The sequence below is a fragment of the Castanea sativa genome, chromosome 1 (assembly GCF_040712315.1).
Source record: "Castanea sativa cultivar Marrone di Chiusa Pesio chromosome 1, ASM4071231v1".
NCBI classification, from domain to species: Eukaryota; Viridiplantae; Streptophyta; class Magnoliopsida; order Fagales; family Fagaceae; genus Castanea; species Castanea sativa.
This window is the reverse complement of record NC_134013.1, coordinates 57,283,296-57,305,910: the sequence shown is the minus strand read 5'-3', so window position 1 is coordinate 57,305,910 and position 22,615 is coordinate 57,283,296. Positions and strand designations below refer to the sequence as shown.

At 34.5% G+C, this 22,615-nt stretch overlaps 1 pseudogene; it reads right to left on the bottom strand.

Moving 5' to 3' along the window:
- Positions 1–2,899: 2,899 nt before the first annotated feature.
- LOC142630570 (endo-1,3;1,4-beta-D-glucanase-like) lies at positions 2,900–14,518 on the bottom strand (annotated as a pseudogene).
- Positions 14,519–22,615: the final 8,097 nt, after the last annotated feature.

The window sequence follows — 22,615 nt, the reverse complement described above, 5'->3', positions numbered from 1 at the left end:
TATATAATGGGTTCAAGTCCAACCATTTAATAAAGTATTAGGAAAAATTTTCTTAATCTTGCACCGACATTGTGATAAAGGAGCCCACATATCACATCACTGGAAATGCTGCTGTCAAATAGGAAAGGATACAAAATTCAAGCAATAAACAATGGATGGTTTTGGAAGGGGTTGAATGGAAGGAATTTTCCAATCAAAGTTGCAAATAATGATTTGGCCAGCACGAAGCTCTTGATAATAATAATGCAGTATGTGGGTTGTGGCTGGGTGTGGACAAAACCAAAAAATATATATACTATATATTTGTGTGTATGTTAAGTTCTGAAAAAAGAAAAAAGTAACATGAAAAAGACACAAGTGCTACTGGGGTAAAGAAATATCCAAATCCAATTCACAAGAAAATAATAATTCTCTAGCAAAAAAGTTTCCAATAATGATGCATATTTTGCATTAATGTTGTTCCATGAATATATGCAATGTGTGTGTATTAAACTATGAACAAACAGGTTATGTAGTGCTGGAAAGAGAGGAAAGATAAATATAGACAGACAAATGACAACTACGACTAGCAGCAAAACCATTTTAATGACAGAACATTGGCTAGTTATTATGTACCCAAATCCTGGAAAGAAATCGGTGCAAGGGCAGCAGCAAGAGGCAACCCCAAAGTACATGCTCTACATTATTGTTAAATTATTAAAGCTCCCAATACTTGATAGAATATGATAATCTCGAATTCATACTCTACTCCCAACATAAACCTTCTTTCTTTTTTTTTTCCAAAAAAGGAAGAAAGAAAAAAATTAGCCCACTTTTGATGTGAGGCCTGTTAGTTCAAGGGGCAAGTTTAAAGAAAAGAGTTAATTGCAGAAGTCCATATATTATAAAGTATGGAAATACTTGCACTTTGCACCTCAAGTAAGTAGCTATGTATCTTGTAATTTCTTATTTTGATTTTATAATGTACTTGTAGCATTACATTATGTTTAAAATATTGTATTTACAAATTAAATACATTCTGTAATTACTATTGCCCGCCGTGGTGTATGGTTGTAGTTTCTTGATCACATATAAACATCCTTACATACTTATTTCTATCGATCTAATTGTTATTTAATATTGGTCTTTCTAATCAACTTAGCATTGTTAACGTAGTTACCATCATCCTCAAAAAAACTACTATAGATAAAAAGAAAAGTCCTCTTCGTTGAGACGAAACAAATTCATAACCTTTTACAAATGAAGTCAAATCATAAAATCAAATGTGTAATGTGAGGATACTTCCCCAATTAATCGGATTTATCCGCTTTGGGAAGCCAGTCCCTCACGGTTTATCGGCTCGTCCCCGAGTGCAGGCAGGATTTTCACCAGGAGCAAGGGCTAGACCTTGGACTCGCAGGCTTGACACCAAGTCCCACATCGGTTAGAGTTCCCTCCCACATATGGTTTATAAGCTTCTGGAGCAACCATATGTGTACCACTACAACATGTAACATAGTGGAAATTAAGACAAGTACAAACAATCATCATAGTGGAAATTCTATCCCAATATTTGGATTGATGCATGAACATAATTTGGCACCTTTACACTAACCACAGCCTATCTCTTTACCACCAGAGCCAAAGATAGATGCTATTATGAACATTCATCAAATGCCAAGACATGAGCATTTATTTATTTGTTTGAAAATATTTTATTACCCTTAATTACCCTAACCCCAACCTATCTCTTTTTTACCACCAGAGCCAAAGCCAAAGATGCTAAGATTTACATTCATCAAATGCCAAGGCCAAAGGTCATCATAAAATGCAAAAAATTGAAAAAGACTGGGAAATTTAATGAATCGCCATAAAAAATTTAATGATGCTCTGCCCCAACCCCAAACAATCTCTTTATCACCAAAGTCAAGACCAAAGATGATATGATCAAAATTGATCAAAAATTTAATGATGCTCTGCCCCAACCCCAAACAATCTCTTTATCACCAAAGTCAAGACCAAAGATGATATGATCAAAATTGATCAAAATGCCAAGAGAAGACATATAAGAGGAATCATAAAATAATAAGTCTATGACCCCATATGAAGAAGCTGAGGCAAAGATTTATGCAACCAACCTCAAGTTTTGGTGTTTCATTTTGTCAAAAAGTAACACCTTAAAGTATTTGACACAGAAGAAGGATTAATACATAATCAAGCATTTAAGAGCAACTTCAACTTGGAAAAAATTCTTATCAAGTAAAACATCCTATCCAAATACAAAAGGAATATATATATTCCTTAATCAAGAACTTTGTAGCTTAATATTTTTAATAAAATATTAATTTAATAAGATGTAAGTATGCAACTTGAGGAGGAAAAAAAAAACAAAAACAAAAGCGTGGGTTGTGTGAGATTTAAAATTAAAATTTTTTTTTATAATGGACTTTTTGTTTAAATAGAATTTAAATTTGTTTTAAATTATTGTTAAATCACGCAATTTGAGAAAAAAATAAACAAAAAAAAATATTAGGTTGTGTGGGATTTAAGTTTAGAAATTTTTTATAATAGACTTTTAGTTTGAATATAATTTTAATTTGTTTTAAATTATTGTTAAATTAATATTATCTTTTAGTCAAAATATGGGTTTTTTTTTTAGAAAGAAAATGTGAGTTGTTATGTGTGATTTAAGTTTATAAATTTTTTATAATCGACTTTTAGTTTGAATAGGATTGAATTTGTTGAAATTTAAATGATAAAATTTTACCTAATTTGTGAAAACAAAGCGAAATACACATTGTGACCATAAGATTACTCTAAAAAAGAAACATATACTAAGACCATGAAACTGAGGCTAAAGGGCTCGTGGGTCGTGGCAATATTCCAATATGCCAAAACTCAAAAAATAAGTCCACCCTTATTAAAAGAACGATGAACCATCAATCTTAGAATTCCTTATTATCTAAAGAAAAGAAAGTTTCATAATTAGAAAAGGAAAGGCATATAAAATTAGGTAACGGCTTAACACTGTAAAGTAGCATGTAAAAATGAATAACCAAGACTTTAAGAAAATAAATAAAAAGTCGAGGATTTGATTTTCCTACCTCAGATTTAGCATCTAAAACCTCTTCAAACTGTTTCAAGAGTTCGGGTGGAGAAAATTGGTCAAGTTCAGCTCCTAGTATTGCAATTGGAACCTTAACCCCTGAAATTAGTTCCAAATATTGATCGGTAAACAATGACAAAACCATTAATTTTGTGCTTCCTTGTACTCATGCCAAACCAGAAAAAAAAAATGGAGAAAATTATCAAGTTTTGGTTTGCTTGCAACTTCAAGGTTCAAGAACAACATAAAAACAGAAATGATTTCTAACAAACAGGTAAAAATGTATTATTATAACAGAGAAGGCGTTAAGATAAATAGTTGCATATCAATATGCCAGTACCAAATAAATATCCATTGACCTAAACAAAAAAGTGTGAAAGCTCGGATTTGTGTTAAAAACACAAGAGCTGTTTAGACCCCAAATTAATAAATTCTGGCTCGGTTGATTTTACTCTAACTTAAACTAAGTACAGAATAGAGTAAATGTGAGCGAATGAACAAACAAAACAACTACTTTAAGCCATATTTATCACATCACAGCAGCAAAATGAAAGCTAAAAGAGTAGGAAAGAGAGATGCAAACACAAGATAACATGCCGATGTGTTATCGAAGAGGAAACCGAAGAACTTGGCGACCTCTCTACCACCCTCCAAATGGTAAATCGATCCACTTGACAATAAGTTAGGATACACGAATAGCAAGAGACCCTCCAAGCCTAATCTACCCAATGTATCTAACCCCTCCAAGCTCCTACTCCAACAAGACTTCTCGGAACAGTGTCTTGTCTAGCTTTTCGGATCCCACAATACGCCCGATTGCATCCGTCGAGCCTCACCGGCTTCTTTTGGCAAATCCCCAAAGCTTCCCGAACTCCAAAACACTCTCTACACTTAGAAAATGTGTGGGTTGTGTTTGGGTACAAATCTCCTCTCAAGATATGACAATGGGAAAGGGAATGAGAAAATGATACAATGATTTCTTACTAAAAATGGGTAGCTCTCTATCTAAGAGATGGGTGTGTGTGTTGTTGAACACCTATCTAGGAATTTTCTCTTTGAATGGCCTCTCATAAATTTGTGAGTAATGAGGGTATATATAGTATGGGTGAAGGGTAAGAAAGTCACACTTAAAAATCCTCCAAGCAGAGAGTTTCGTGGGTATCTCACAAGAATGCCTTACCCATAAAACACTCGCAAAATTGACAGTCTGGCACAACTCTTCAGCTTCCAGTCATATGCTTCTCACATGTCCTTTTCGCGGGAACCCTTCTTGCGAATTTCTCTCTAGCTAGTCGTGAAATGCACTGATTTTCAATTAAACTTGAGTCTTCACCAACTTAATACTAAACCCAATACAATAAAATCCCACAAAAATACAAGGAAACAAATGTATGCAATTACAACACTTTTTGTCATGGAATAAAGCCAACATAAAATAGTTGTAAATTACAACTTTACAGTCTCCCCCTTTGGCTATTCCGTGACAAAACACTCTATAACAGACTTTAGACTTAAACGTGAGTTTGGGAACAATGGTAAAACTCACTCACACCTAAATCTAGAAGCTGTGAAGCACTTGGAACATATATACTTGTAACCTGAAATACTTGCACAAAACACATTAGACCTTCAAGGTAAAACAAGTAATAAAAGGACAAGTATAATGTAACAAGTAAAATGCGATCAAGTAAACATGATGTGAAACATATGAGCAACTTGATCATACACCAAAACAATCATATGGGAATGACCACAATGATCATATGACAAAGCAAATGATTATCCGAACATGCAATCAATAAAGCACAATAACATAAAGATGTATGCATGTCCAACACATAACCAATGCAAAACACCAAAGTATTTGCATTAAGGATACAAAATCCAACAAGGGCACAAGAGTGTTCCAACACATAAATACGATGCAATGAGAGCAACAAAGCATAGATACTAAATGTAACTCAAAGCACCATAAAGTAACGAGAAAACAAGCGTAATGTAAAACAAAGTAAAACAAGGTTTTCTCATAAAAGTTGTCCTATCCCCCTTGGTATATGCATCTTCCCTATGGCTTTCTCCCCCTAAGAATCTGCACGAGGTAGAATTTCTCCCCCTAAGAATGTGCACATGAATCATATGAATATGACGATACAATCCGGTATACTCTCTAGTATACTCTCCCCCTTTTTGTCACGAATAGACAAGTGTGTCAAGAGGAAGGAGGGAAAGAAAAGAAAATATGAGCAAGGGTATGATGCATGAGGGGTGCAAGATGAATGAGAAAATGAAGCTCAAACGAAAGACAAAACATCTTTAAAAAATTTTACAAAGCATAAAGTAAACATGACATGCTAAGGACGATGGAACATGATATAGACCTAGGCATGACATAGACACAAGAACATGTTATATGTGCTAAAAGGTTCTAAAAAGACTTAACTAGCATGAGTGAATGCAAAACATGTTAAGTGTTAGAGTGTGTGTAACAAATGTGCATCTAGTGTGCATGAAAGATGCATGACCAATGCCTGAATAAGCACTTACGAGACAAAGTGTATAAACCACACTACCAATGATCAAAACATGATAAACATGAATAATTATGGTGATCCCCAAAGTTTGGTTCTCATCGGAGTCCAAAATAACAAGAAAATGTTATTTGGTCATTTTATCAAACACATAGAATGCACACACTACACATGTATGTTAAACAATGTAAAAACATATGAAAATCTTGCCTAAATACATGTTATTTTTGGCAGAAGAGACCAACATTCAAAGCAAATTAACATTTAAAACAAAACCCAATAAAAAAATTGACAAAAAATAAGTTTTCCAACTCCCATTTGAGAAAATCCCAATTATGAACATAAAACCCCCCAAAAACATAATCTAAGGATCAAAATCAATGAAAAGAGTTAAAGATTACCTTAGAGATGTTAATGGAATGAAAAACACTTGAATTTAGTTGGGTTTTGATGTAGAAACATTAAAACATGGGTTTGGGAGGAGATGGGAGACTTTTAAAACAAATGACCCACGAAATGCCCTTTAAAAGCTGATCTGGAAATTTTATGGGAAGTTTCGCTGGTTAGCATCCCGCAAAATTTCACTGGTAAGCTTTACTCGCAAAACAGTCACGAAACTCTCTGTCCAAATCTGAAAAACTTGAGAATTAGACCCTTTAACTCGTTACTGAACTTACATAAAATAAGTCACAAAACCATCCAGAAAACATATTTTTCACACAAAAACAATTTGAAAAACATGAGTGATACAAATCACTTCCAAAAGCAAACAAAAAGAACAAAAAAATTTTTGGTTTGATTCACATACGGTTGAGCACACACACACATCACATTTGAACATATACAATCACACAAATGAAATAAGCATTCATTGAACAATAGACTTATGTATTGTGTATGTGTATCAAATGTGGAATAGTCCTTTGTAATACCCCACATAATTCTATTTAAGAGTTTTCTTTGAAATATAATTGATGGGCTATAGGCTTTCTTTTAATTATTACTGCAGCCCATTTCCCACTAAGCCCACATCTTATAATACAAACTACAGGGTAGAGGAAGAGATAGTCAGGGTTTTATCTAAGAGGCTAAGAGGCTAAGAGGTGTTTTTCTTGGAATTAGAGCACATACAATTGAAGAGACAATCAGATTGTTCAAGGTAAGATTTCTCTCAATTAAAAACAAGAAAAATTAGAATTTTATAAGGTTATTTAGAAATTTGATTTTGATCCTAAGATTTATATTCTAACATTTAGATTTGCCGCTGGATTAGATGTTAGATTTGAGCCATGGGATTTCACGAATCAATATTTGGTTTAAGTCTTCCATTGGATTTGTACATATAATCCTAGTTTGAAGTCAAACAATTCGGCCATTCTTCTTCCATTGAATTGGTACATATATATAATGGATAGAAGAAGTCAAAGATTGCGGCTGTGTTTTGCCTCTGAGACCTTGCCTTGAGATTATGCTATAAGTCAAATAATGCGGCTATGGTTTCATTGCCCCTGGGACTTATGCTATGCCAGTCTGGTGTTATATATATATATATATATATATATATATATATATATGTATATATATATATATATATTAGGATATTAGGATAGCTGTAAAGTTTTCTATGGTGGATATATATATATATATATATATATAAAATATGGCTTGTTTGGGGTTATGTATATTAACTTAAACTCTAAAGTATTAGCTGCTGCCTCTGCGTTCTGATAAATTCAAGAAAAACACATTTTTGGGTAGAGACACTTTGCATTAGTGCTATCATTTAGTTCAGCAAAGTATTTTACTAGTGAGTCAGTTTTTGTAGTTTAGTAAAATTTATATTTTTGTAGAGGATATTGAGTAATTTTCATAATTGATTATAGGTCCTATTTAAGAGTGTCTTGAGGCTCTTTGGAGACTATTTTGGCTGGACTTTCAGAGTGATTCGAGTGCGGTAAGTAATTATGCACAATATGCACAAGTTTTGTTCCTTAGGTCCTTAGAAGTTAAAGATTTTCAAAGTTATATTTTTAAGCTTACATTTTTTAAAAGTTTATAAAAAAATCATTTTTACACTATTGAAAGAGAAATTTTAATTGGCTTTTAAATAATGTTTTAAAAGAAATTTCGAATTTTAAATAACGTTTTGAATGTTCAAAACCCATTTAAAAGATGATTTTTAACTAAACTATTTTCTAAAAATAATTGAGTTTCAAAGTAAGTTTTCTAAAAAGATTTTTGTTCTTTAAATTGTTTCAAACCAAGTGATTCTGAAATCATATTCTTGTTTTTCAAATGGTATTTAAGACATTCCTTTTAGCAAATTGGATTTTCAAACTTATTCAAGAATTGTAAAAATATTTATATAAACTCTTCAATTCCTATTCGTTCCCTAAGATAGTCAAGCATCTTTTGATTTATGTTTCAATTTGATATTGTGATATTCAATATATCTTTATTGTTGGAACAATTGTTAATATTGAGAAAATTATTATATGTTGTATAAACTTTATTGTTTGTGATATGTGACTCAAAATAAGTGTTTTTAAAATTGATCAGATATATGTGTAAATCCGCTCACAGGATTGTATGTGAGAATATGTGTTGATCCCTCACCAGCAGGAGTTAGATGTTGGTATCCGCTCACAGGATTGTATGTGAGAATATGTGATGTGTATATGTGACACTGTGCTCTGATCAATTATTTGTATGTGTTTCCAAAAGACTTTAAGATATGATTATATGTGTATTAAGTGATTCTTTACATGTTTTGAAAACTATATTGGATATTTTGAGTGAAATTGTGAAATCAAACTCGTGCTTTGCTTGACTCTATTCCGTTGTGTATTCTGTATAATTACTTACTAGATATGTGGCTCACTCCATCAATTAATATATTCAGATTAAAGTAAAGTTGGGAATTAGAACCTTTGGACCGCTTGTGAGGTGCAAGGTAGAGCATGGAAGTTGTAGGCGGCTTCAGTGTTACTTGAAAACTCATAAAATTTTAGTTACCTTTGTTTTGTAGTTCACATTTTATATAGTGGATTTTATTTTCAATTTGTGGAGTTTTGAAAAGATTATTAGTTTTTTTTTTTTATTCCGCTTAGACTTCACAATATTTTGGAGATTATTATAAATTGTGGATTTTAGTTATTATAAGAGGTTTATCAGAAGCATTGTTTATTTGGAGTTTTATTGAATTAAGTTTAAATAAATTATGTTTATTAAGCTAAGTAAGGTTAGCAAGTTAGTCAGGTATCTAAATTCATGTTTCATGGATTTGGGTCTTGACATCCTTAGTCTAGAGTGAAGCTTTAATAAAAAATTCAATTAAGTCATGCACAACTAGTACTAAATCAAGTGGACTATCTCAATTATAGAAGTGAACATATATGATCTCCCACACAAAAAAAAATGATTACAATTCTTTGAAGCTTTTCATTTGGCTTTTTTACAAATCATAACATTTGATCTTTTTAAACAAAACATCTCATTTTTGAGATCGATGCCTGAAATTTTGGATATTTCAATTTTGTGAGAGTAAGCCTTTGACTTTTTGAGGCACAATGCATTTCAATACAAGTCGCTTTCCCTTTTTACTAGTCAAATACTAGTACGTGCGACGGTTTTTGCAGCTCAATATTTCTTTACGAGATTTGACATTTGATGAGCTATATAGCAAAAACATAAAAGCGTGAGAAAAGATATAGGCACAAGTCTATGCATGTATCAAGACTAATAAGACTATTGACTAATCATTCATGACAAGTTTGAAGATCGATTTACAACAGTCACACATAGATTTCAAGATTTTTCCCACAAAGATAGATGCGCATACATAACAAGCTAAGCTCGTAAATGCACTACGCCATTAGTACGAAGGTACTAGGCAAACTCACATGTGATATGTGCTCAAACATATACGATCAAACTTTTTGAATTTTCTACTTTTTATATATTTTTGTATTTTTACACACACAAAAACAAAAGCATAAAAGTAAGATCAAATGCAAAAAAAAAAATGCATATAAAGAGATGCATGATGCACAAATGCATGACAATAAAGCATCTAATGCATAAAGGATCCTACAAAGATCGAAAGAAATAGATCAAGGACCAAAAGAGCATAAGCTCAACCATAGGAACCCTTCCTCATCCAAACGAAACGATTGTTTGGAGTAAGTGTCTCATGAGAAGTGAGATGAGGGTTAGAAGAATGAGAACCGGAGATGCACATAGACAAAGAGGTAAGAACATCAAAAACTTTCTTCAACAACTTACCATTTTCCCCCAAAACCGGTTTAGCTTTCATAACACAACTTCTAAGAAGCTCAAGTTCCTCTTTTCTTTTGATTCTTTTAAGAGCTTAAAACTTAGAGCAATGACGTCTAAAATGACCAATGGCACCACAATGGTGACAAACAATGGGTTTAGGTCCACTAGGCTTTTTAGGGAGGGATCTAGAAATAAGGTTTTGTTCTCTCTTCAACTTGGGACATTGAGGTCTTATATGACCGATCACACCGCAATGGTGGCAAATTGGAACAAACTTAGGTCATCCAAAACCTTAGGTTGAGACCTAAATGGAGGCTTTGGCTTAAGAGCCTTTCTCTCCATTTTTTGGTTTCTTTTTGTGTGGAGGAATATACACTGATTTGTCTTTAGAGGTAGAACTCACACTAGGCACAAAATCGGGCACCACAACATGATTGTAACAAATATTTTCATCCTTTTTAATAATAGGTTCAGCAATCAAACACTCGGCATGCATCTTAAGAGATTCATTTTCACATTTTAGCTCATCAACTAGTTTGTTAAACAAAACAAGTTTAGCATCCAAGTCCATATTCAAATATTCAAATATTCAAACATTCAAACTCTTTTAGTTTTTCAAGAGAATGTTCAGCAAGTTTCTTGTACTTTTCAACCAATTTGTTGGATTCATTGAGCTTAGCAGTCAAATCATCCTTTTCACACATAAACTTGCTCAAATTCTCATGAACCTTCTTAGCATTTTTCTTCAAGAGTTTGACATTTGGAATATTAACAACAACACCCATAGATTCATGTAACATGTCATCACAATATTGAGGATTAACACTCATAGATGCATTTTCACAAACACATGGCATGTTACAATCAACAACATCCAAAATATCCATAGAAGCATACAAAACACTATCTATGGCAAAACACACAAAGGGGTCAAAGATCACATTTAGGTAATGAAACCAAAACAAGTGTACCCGTGTTGATACCAATTGAAAGTTCAGATTTGTGTTAAAAACACAAGAGCTGTTTAGATCTCAAATTAATAAATTACAGCTCGGTTGATTTTACTCTAACTTAAACTAAATGCGAAATAGAATAAATGCGAGCAAACAAACAAAACAACTACTCTAAGCCATATTCATCACATCATAGCAGCAAAATGAAAGTTAAAAGAGTAAGGAAGAGAGATGCGAACACAAGATAACACATACCAAAGAGGAAACCGAAGAACTTGGCGAAAAACCTCTCTATCGCCCTCTAAGCAGTAAATTGATCCACTAGACAATAAGTTAGGATACATGAATAGCAAGAGACCCTCCAAGCCTAATCTACCCAATGTACCTAAGCCCTCCAAGCTCCTACTCCAACAAGGCTTCTCGGAACCGTGTCTTATCTAGCTTTCCGGATCCTACAATACGCCCGATTGCATCTGCCAAGCCTCACCAGCTTCTTTTGGCAAATCCCCAAAGCTTCCTAAGCTCCAAAACACTTTCTACACTTTGAAAATGTGTGGGTTATGTTTGGGTACAAATCTCCTCTCAAGGTATGACAATGGGAGAGGAAATGAGAAGAGGCTACAATCATTTCTCACTAAGGATGGGTAGCTCTCTATCTAAAAGATGGGTGTGTGTGTTTTGTTGAAAACCTATCTAAGGTTTTTCTCTCTGAATGGTCTCTCATACATTTGTAAGTAATGAGGGTATATATAGTATGAGTGAATGGTAAGAAAGTCATACTTAAAAATCCTCCAAGCAGAGAGTTTCGTGAGTATCTCGCGAGAAGGCCTTACCTGTGAAACACTTGCGAAATTGATAGCTTGGCACGACTCTTCAGCTTCCAGTCATTTGCTTCTCACATGCCGTTTTTGTGGGAACCCTTCTCGCGAACTTCTCGCGAGCTAGTCACAAAATGCAATGATCTTCAATTAAACTTGAGTCTTCACCAACTTAATACTAAACCCAATACAATAAAATCCCACAAAAATACAAAGAAACAAATTTATGCAATTACAAAATTTTTTGACATGGAATAGAGCCAACATAAAACAGTTGTAAATTACAACTTTACAAGGTGATATAAGTTCTTTCCTAAAAGGTGTTTCAAAAGACACTTTTTAAGTTTTGAAACTTCACCAAGGGCTTTGTAGCTAAATTGGCACCTCCCCATGTACTAAATGTTTGGAGTTTAGGAAGAAAAATGTTCGAGCTGTGGAATTAACAGCATATGTAATTATCTTTCAAAAAAAAAAAGTACCATTTTAAAAATTGAAGCAAATATTACAACAAATGGAAAGTACTTTGGAGCATTTTTAAGCATATGAATCCATACCCTTGATATCATCTATAGGGACAAATGAAGGATGTAATAGCACAGCAGCTTGGATAAGCTCAGCTTTTGCAAGTTCAACCCCAACCTTGGCTGAGAAGAATACAAAAATTCAAATATCAGTATTTTTTTCAAGCAATAAAATGCTATATTATTTAAAATGTTTGAAATTAAGAATTATTAATCGAACTTGCTTCCAGTTGAAAAAAATAAAGAAATTTTCTAATTAGGGGGAAGGGGCAATGGCAAAACTATGAAGATACACAAAACCATAAAAATCCTCCCTAACAAGCAATGGCTTTCACATGAGTCAATGCTAGTTTGGGATAGTTAATAAGAAAAACTCACCACCCTAGCAGAAGCCTACAGCCCCAACTGTAAAAAAACCTTTACTTTTTACAGCTTCAACTGCTGGCTTTGCCTCCGCAAATCCCTTGTCCTAATGAAATAATTATAGAGCTTCAGACACTATTAGTGCATTCTAAAAATTGCATAGCAATTAGTAGAAAGCAGCAATATCATGGTTGCCAAGCAGATCAATAATTTATGAAGTATGAACCATCTGTTGCTTTCAGCCATAATAATAAAGAAGTTGCACAGTTGAATCCAAACACATTCAAACAACCTAATATGTGTTTTTGCACCAACAATATGTAAAATACCAAACTCACAATGAGGCCTTAGAATTTAATCTCAAATGAAAATGTGGCAATATATTCAATTTCACAAAAGGGTCCACGGTGAGAAAATCAAAATTTATAGACAATTTCCAGGCAACTATTGAAATATAAAACCAACCGGTCCATGATCCTTCAACCAAACTTCTTTGGGCCTATTAGCATCATCGAGCACAAAGCAATCTCCATGGAAGAAGTCAGGAACAACGACATAAAATCCAGCAGCTGCAACCTTGTATGCAAGCTTTCTTTAAAATAGAAAACAATGAACATTAGTTTTCAGAAGTGAAAAGTAAGCACAAAGTCAACGTTAATTTTGTTTATTTGTGAACAGACTTGTGCAGATTACAACTCCACCTTTAAGGGCAAAATCTTTATCGTCACATCTTCTTTTTCAAAATAACATAATATAGCTTCCAATAAGCAATTACAATTATGAATTGTCTATTGTAATCAGCTCCCAGATTAAAAGAAAAATAAAAGTATCTCACAGTGCTCAATATTTGACCAAATAAAGTCAGCTAAATTTAGGAATGATGGCTATGAATTTTAAGGAATTATATATATATATATATATATATATATATATATGTGTGTGTGTGTGCGCGCGCGCGCGCACGTGTGGCACCAAAACCAAAAGGTCATGATGTAAAAGGAGTTCATCCTTAATATGAAAAGAAAATTTAGAGACACGAATTTTGTCACACAACTTTGATATAGTCATTTCTGAGTGGTGGGAAAAAAGTGTAAGTGATTGTCCATGACTCACAATGGACCATTTTAGCAAATTGTGGCAAAAGTATTTATGCAAAACCCATAAACTATACAAAGAAAACAGCAAAAGTTACTATGCAAAACCCATAAACTATACAAAGAAAAGAGATATGAGAATTAGTCATACCTCAAGTTTGGAACCTCATATCCTGCCGGAAAACTCAAACATGTTAAGGTGGAACAAGATAGTGGTAATGAATTAACATAGCCAATGATTTTATAGCAGATACAAACATATAAAAGGAAAAGGGGGTGGTGGGGGGATAATAACATAAATGACTATACAAAAAACTAATCATCAAGAAAAAGAACACCCGGAAGATATAATTTCAACCTTTGATACTGATCATAGCCTTTTTTTTCCCTTTTTTTCCCCTATGTTTCCACAAGAATTCTTTACATAGTTATGTTTCATTAGAACAGATAAATTCCAAGGATAACTGAAAGTGCCAGTCAGTTTTCCTCATGATTCATAAATAACCCATTTAATCTTAAAAACCATTTCCTCCAACAATCACATAAATGAATCCAAATAGCCCCCTATAGTATATTTTCAGAACCCAAAAGCCCAACACCCAAATCACAGTTTGAAGTGAAGTGTCAAGGAAATTTGTAGGTACGTATAGGTACAAAAAATGGCAGAGACGAGAAGGATTGCGAGCTTGGAGTTTGGGGAGCTAGAGATGTAGGTGCTGAGACCACCAAGCTGTTCAATATGTCTAGCTCCAACATTTGGGTTCAGGGTTGATGGTGGGTTGGAGCCACTGTGAGAACCAGACATTCTCCTTTCTTTTCTCTGTTTTTTCTTTCTTTGATCGACAAACACAACACAACACAAACTCTCTCCTCAGTCTTTGAGCCGTGGGGGTTTGTTTTGTGCAAGGTTTGTTTGGATAAAAATGTGTGATTTGGAGCACCTTGGCTCCCACTTTCCACTAGATCGTGTCATCTTTGACGTTACAACCTGCTCTAGTAGCTATAAAGGCAAGGTGATTCGAAACTGGATGTCTCTATTAGCAAAAAACACTCTGGATTCAGTATTTTATGGATGACACTATGAAGACTATTATTAGTTGCTATGTGATGAGTCAGAAATTTATGACCATCATTTAACTAAGATACTCAGTAACCAAGAGAGCTCGGCCCATCTATTACACTCAATAATGACAAAATGTAATAGACGGAGCAATGATCACAAGATGAGCTGTGAACTTCAAACAAATATTTTGTAATGCACTAGCCCTTGAGCATAAATAGACCTATTCATTACCCCTTAATGAGGCACGCAACTATAAAAAGAGAAAGCAACAGAAGTTAAAGGTACACACAAATACTCTACGAAAATCACTCTCCAATCCATTCTCTCTAAAAATTCTCATTTACTGAGTTAAACATCAGAGGCGGTTTGGCTGACGCCACACCGGCGTGTTACTCTTCCACCGAGTTCATTCTGCAAGTTTTCTTCCAAGAACAAAACTTAGGTATAGTACTTTAGGTGATGTTCCTTAGGTTCCCATCTTAAAATTTAGTCATGTGGCTACTTAACTAAAAAATACACTTCTATCCTATGAGAAAAAATCTACATAGTAAAATCTTAAAAGGTGAACTTAAGAAATAGCACCTAAGTACTGTACTTAAGTCTTACTCTTCTTCTAACAGAGACGACTTCAATCACAGCTTCGTCCATCCACTTCAACAAGGAGCTCAACTACTGATTTCTTGTATCCGCACTATGTATTTGTAAAAACCATGCACCTCAACTGTCTTTCTTGTGAAATTTCTAATTGATATATCCATCAAAAAAAAAAACTCCCCCGTCATAACTATGGAATTCATAAGAAAATAAAAAGTAATTGCTATGTACTGTCAAATCATCGTGTGAAACGTAGGAGGAGATTGGCACTTGGCATGGGCAGGCCTAGGATGGTGATGGCTATAGCTGTAGTGTTTTACTTTTGGTGCAGGCTAATTCAATTTTAAATTCTAAAAATGTAGGGCTTGTTTGATTTAGAGGTGTTTTGAGTGATATGATCCAAAACTCATAACTGAGTTATCAAAAATCATGGGACCCACATAATTTTCTTTGTTTGGCTTGATTTCCTAATCTTGTTTTCATCACTCAAACTCAAATATTTTGAGTGAAAGTGATGAAAACTGAAAACACCAAATTGGTGTTTTCAGTTTCTGAGGTACATAACTCAGTGGCAGTTGTGTAAATTTTTGACCTCTGTGGGGCCCATATCTGTTGATTTTGTTACCTCTCTCTTACTTTATCCTCCCTCTTTCTTCTCCCACTATTTTCTTTTTCTCTCTCCACCCGTTCTCTGTCACTTCTCCTTCTTCATTTTTTTTTCTTTTACCCAGAGCTCTCTCTTCTCACTGACCCTTCATTGCTCCTCCACAAACCGCCACCACCACACCAGTCATCACCGTCATAAGCAACCACCAGATCGGTTCAAGCTCAGCCCAGATCGGAAAACTAAAGATCGGTTCAAGCAAAACTAAAGATCGGAACCACCGAATTGGTTCAAGCTCAGCCCAGATTGGAACCACCAGATCCGTTCAAGCTCAGCCTAGATCAGAAGTTTGGATTTGATATGTTTGTGGTTTAGGTTTGCTATGCACGTGGACCTCGAGATCGGAAGCTTTGCCAACGACATTAGCTTGTACTTCGCGTTCACCGTCGCAGCAACGGCAACAGCTGAAGCAGCAAAGGCCGTCGTTTCATTGTTTCGGGTCGAAGCTCCATTTTTGGCTTCGTTTTTTTTTTTTTTTTTTTTGCTCTGCATTGTTCTTCTTCTTCTTCTTCTTCGGCAATGTGGGATTTGGTTGTGGGTTTCAAGCGCATTCTTTTAGATTTTTTGTGTGGCTGTTGGTGGTGTTGATGGTAGTGGAATCTGGGTTTGTCATTGGTGGTGGTGATGAAACTGGGTTTGGGTGTGGATTTTATGTTCTTCATGTAAGTCACGCAGGTATGGGAAGAAGACAGTTGAAAAAAACTAATCGGTGGGCTCCACCATTTTGACAAAAAGTGGACTTAAAAGTTGAGATATATGACTGGGTTTTATTAACAAACAAAAATTTTGGAGTTTTTGAGTGATGGTGAGTTATGAGTTATGGGTTTTGAGTTTGAGATATGAGTTTTGAAAACTAAGATAAGAAAATTGAGTGATGGGGAAACCAAAAGGGCCCGTAGTAACTCATAATTTTTGGGCTTTTACCAAGAAGTTGATAACTTTAGATATCAATATATTACTTCACGAATCACGACAATTTATATTACTCCTATTTTATATTCAGCAAAAAAGAAATACCCCTATAAGGTACTCGTTCTTGATAAGGTTTTCTTCCTTTGCATATAATGTGGTGGTCAAAGTTGTATTATTGCACTTTTTTTGGCAAAAGTTTTGTGGATTGGATTCAACTATGAATGGCCAAATTACAAAAGAGGTATATCATGCGTAGGATACGAGTCTTTCACTCTTATATAGGAGTGGATCTCATACTTATGGAGATTACTCACATGAGAGGGAGAACTCATATATTAATATTAGATGCATGATGTATTTTTCTCAAATTATAAATGAGAAGTAACTTGATAAGTTCAATATTTTTTTTTAATGAGGGATCAAGTCGATGGTCAAATTGTAAAAAAAAATTAAAAAATACATATGTTAAATTAATTTAAAATTTTAAGGCTTCATCCACCCCCCTAATTTTTCTTTCAACATTTAATTTATTTATTCATTTACCTTTTACTATTTACTTATTTGCATCAATTAATGTAAAATAAAAAAATGTATCAATTTTACGCATTCAATACTCAAAATCACCCTCATCAGTCAAGCTAAAAATGTGTGAATTTGCAAAGTTACTACAGTAAACTGTGTAAATTTAAATTGACACTATTCACTTTGCATTTTATTTTTTAGTCTTTTTTACGTATCTTGGGGCAAAAAGAAGAAATTGGACGGTAGTTATTGTGTGTGAAGAAAAAAAAAGATACAATTAAAAAAATTAAGAAAATTTGATATTTTGAAAAGTAAGTATGTAAAATAAAAAAGTAGGTTTTTTTGCTAAAAATAGACGAAATTTTTTGAACAAGCTAATGTGGATGCTCTAATGTAGCAAACTTGTAAATTTATACAATTATACACGAACTAGTATGGGTCATTTTTAAGCAAAATTGTTTAAATTCTATACATTTTTCTATTATACACAGACTGATGTGAATGCTTAACTCATTGATTGATAGTTGAGATGGTAAACAAAAGAAATTTATATTTTGTGGAGGTGATAATGTTAAGTTAAATGCCTTAAAATTTAAGGTAGGATAGAAATAATAATTAGAATTAAAACCAATACATAACCTACAATATATTTCTGTTGGGTCTAAAAGGAGCAGAATGGTTAAATAATCCAACAGTTACCAACTATACTTTATCTTTGTTAGAAACACTAAATGAATAGTATTGTATTTCACAAGTAATAATATATACAAGAGTGCCTTTATATAAGAGGTAGAGTGTGTAATACAAGTATGTGTGTAGTACAAGTAAACAAGGTGAGCCTAAAGCCCACAGCCTATTACACGTTAACAGCCCCCCTCATAATCAAGGTGGGTGTAAGACCTACTTAAGGTTGTCAACTAAAGCACGAAGGCATCCCTTAAAATGTGACTTGATAAAAATTTTTGCAAGTTGATCTTTTAAGGAGACTGAGAATAACTTGAGAGCATCATGGACAAGATGATAACAAATAAAATGACAATTGATCTCGATGTGTTTAGTCCGTTCATAGAAGATATCATTGTGAGCAATATGAATGGCACTCTAGTTGTCACAATAAAGAGGAGTAGCAGATGATGTGGACACACCTAAGTCCTTAAAAAACCATCATAGTCAAAAGAGCTCAAATGTGGTATCAGTAAGGGCACGATATACTGCTTCAGTACTGGAACGGGCCACAAGAGTTTGTTTCTTACTTCACCAGGAAATCAGAGAAGAGCCAAGAAGAAAGCGATAACCAGTGGTGAACCTGTAATCAGTGGGATCTCCTGCCTAATCAGCATCAGAGAATGCACAGAAAACAAGAGAGTGAGTATAATAGAAAAGGCCATGAAAGAGAGTGCCCTTCAGGTATCGAAGAATGCATAGAACAGCAGCATAGTGAGTCGATCGTGGAGCGAACAGTTGCTGGCTCACCTAGTGAACAACATAGGAAATGTTTGGACGAGTGACAGTGAGATAAACTAGGCTGCAAACCAATCATCTGTAAAGAGAAGGATTAGACAATGGTTTCTCCCCTGAAGGAGTAAGATGCACATTAAGTTCAATTAGAGTATCAACAGTCTTGCTATCAGTGAGTCCACCTCGAGACATAAGTTCAGAAGTATACTTGGCCTGAGTAAATATAAAGACCATCTATGGAATGAGTGATTTCAAGACCCAAGAAGTAGTTGAGATGTCCAAGGTCTTTCATCTCAAACTGCTGACTGAGAAAATTCTTGAGTTCTTGAATGCTACTGAGGTCATCACCAGTTATGATCATATCATCCATATATAGGAGAAGCAAAATGATGCATTCATCGGTGCGACGAAGAAATAAGGCAGAATCATAATGACTGGCAATGTAACCCAAGCAAGATATAGGAGAGCTAAACTTGGCAAACTAAGCTCGTAGAACTTGTTTAAGACCATAAAGTGTACGTCGAAGGTGACAAACCTTGTTCGATTCAATAGAGGAACTAAGAGGAGGTTATATAAACTTATTCACTTAAATTCCCATTAAGGGAGGCATTTTTGACATCCATCTGAAAAACACAATCAAAATTTTCTATAGACATTGAACCTAACAAACCTCTAGAAACCAAGTGTTGTACCCGAGAAGAAGATGCATGACCAAGTTGGGCATGCCAAAGTGCGAAGGAAGGAATAGAAGAAATTGCAGCAGCAACAGAAACAGGGGCAATAGGTGGAAGACGAAGGTTGTCTACGAGAAATATATGCCCAACTCTGGGACCAGTCCCAAGCTCCCGTCTTGTCCTCGAATCCTACACAATACACCCAGAATAATCAAAGGTAATGAGATAACCCAATTCAGCTAATTATCCCACAGAAAATAAATTTTAAGAAAGGTTAGGAACATTAAAAACCCCAGGAATCAAGAAGTTGGAGGTCGAGATAGAACCCATATTATGACCAAACATTGTGAAACCATTAGCTGTGTGAATAGTAAGAAGGTGTGGTATAGGTTCAAGTTGAGAAAATAAAGATGAGTGAGGCGTCATGTGGTTGCAACAAGCAGAATCCATAAGCCAAGAGGAAGGAGACATACCAGGTGAAGCTGAAAGAGAAGAGGAATAAGATGCATTACCAACCATACCAATGGTATTAGCGATTATGTTTTGAAGGTCAACTATGGAAATGGTGATAATGAATCCAAAAGACTTAGACTTTGCGGAGACAGGGGTCATCGGTTGGATACTCTTAGTGTTAGCAACAGTAGCAGTAGAAATGGAAACAGCCGATTTGTTGGGTTGATAGCAAGTCTCAATATTATGGCCAAAACGTTTGTTAGATTGTCGGCTACAATTGTTGCAAAAGGAAAAAGACATGTCCTTATTCTTCATTTAGAAGCAAAATATGCAAAAATAGACTACAAAAAATGAAATCTACGCAAAAAACTGGGTAAGGAGCACCTTGACTCCAAAAAGTCAACTCTGGAAAAAGTCAATGGTCAAACCTATCTAAAAGTCAATGGTCAAGTCAATGGTCAAACCTATCTAAAAGTCAACGGTAACCAGTGGAGCAATGATGTCAGCAAGAGGACACAGGTGATGATGTAAGCGAAGACTGGCAATGACATGGCTAATGACATGTGTTTTAGGGTTGACGTAAGCAGGATGACGTCACAGATGACGTTAGTAGGTACTCGACATGCGTGTGGCGCGTGGGCAAGTGAGGCACGTGAGCGCGTGGAGCATTGAAGCAGAATCGCTAATGGCGCGTGTCTTCAATGCAGATTACTTTAGGCGGTGCATGAGAGCACGTGACATGCCCGATGATGTCAAGTCTTCTCCGAGGATGTAGATCGGTGGAAGACGATTCCGATGGTATCAGAGACGAGAGGATTAGGGCAAAATTGTATGGTGGCGACTAGAATGGTAGTGGTCTTCAATGTAAGACAACAACAATGATTCTAATGGTGACGTCAATTGCAAAGGCAATGGAGAACACTGAGAAGACAAGATTGCAAATTGCACACCAAAGAATTCAAACCAGTGGCTCTAATACCATGTTAGAAATACTGAATGAATAGTATTGTATTTCACAGGTAATAAAACATACAAGAGTACTTTTATATAAGAGGCAGAGTATGTAGTACAAGTATGTGTGTAGTACAAGTAAACAATGTGGACCTATAGCCACAACCTATTACACATTATCAATCTTCAAATTTGAAAGCTATCACAAACAACAATCCTTCATACTGCATGGAAACTAAATATATAAATTCTATGAGCATTAGTTCAATTATCAAAGTACTACGCATCATAAAAAGGAAGAAGAAAAGCAAATGACTATCTCTTTGATGCTATTACCCCTTCATTCAACTTATGCCAAATTTTAAAATATTTAGATTCTAAGTTTTTTATTACAATCAACAGAAATCAAATGAACTAAGTCATTGGTTAGGAACAAAAGAAGAAATGTAATGAAAACTTAGTCTTGATAATTTTTTACTTATAAAAAGGTTTCGCCTAATTACCTTCACATGGTAAAAGTTCTACAATTTTCTACCATAAAGAAACTCACCATCCTCTATCTCTAGTGAAGAAGGTGGCTTTAGAAGCTAGTGTGGTGACAGAATAGAATGTACTTCAAATGACATTTATAGAGAATACAACATTCAAGGTTGTTAGCCAACCACCATTCTAGAGCATCAAGAATTGATTTTGAATCCTCTGCATATATAAAAACACCTTATTCATGTTGTTGGATGTTTTCAGTACTTTTGAAAAACATATCCATTATGCCTCTAGTTTTAACCTTTGAATCATTACTGCCAACACTAGCAATAGAACTACCACTACCTTATCTGTCTGTAGATACACTCTTATCAATGCAGCTTGAGTATAGTTTGCAAACCCTCATGAATAAAAGTAATGTTTCTAGCAGGTTCTAACTCTTGATAGATATTTTTTTCTTATTAAAAAAGTTAAAATTCTATCTGTGTCAACTTAAACAAAGAATTTAACACCATTTTGGATATCAGTTGATCCATCTTTTATCATGAAAAATATATATGCGCATAGCAATGTACAAATATCTTGCCACTGAACATGATTAAATTACGCTTAATCATTATTACTTGCATAGGCCAAGGTTATTACTTGCATTAGCCAAGGTTATAATATACACAGCATTCAATTAACCAGAAAAATCAAAAATTGTTAAGGACATATTTTATGTAGTTAGCAAATCCTTTGACAAAACACATTTTACTTGTATTTGGGTAGATCTAGGATATGTTTAATACTTCAAATAGCATGTTGTTCAAGTCTAGTATTAAAACCATGAAGATTAGACCAAGAAACAAGTGAATAAAAAGTTTTCACTAAAGCTAGACACCTGCTGGACACCTGTGGACAGCTTTTCGATAGCTGCTCGACAAATAGCTATCTATCGAGGTTTAATGAGGCTCGACACCTGCTATCTTCGAGGTTACAGAAATCAGAATTTTCAGATCTAATTTTTAGGCCAGGCTTTTGTATTTGTGTAGGGTTTCTTTTCTCACAACCCTAGACATATATAAGGCTTATTTTAGAGGCCATCACATAAGAGAATACAAGGAGAACACATGAAAAAGGTGACCAAAGCCTTATTCTCTCTGAAAGAAGCTACTGCGTCTTTTGCGCCTTAGGGTTTTGTAACCAAGTGCTTCTTGAT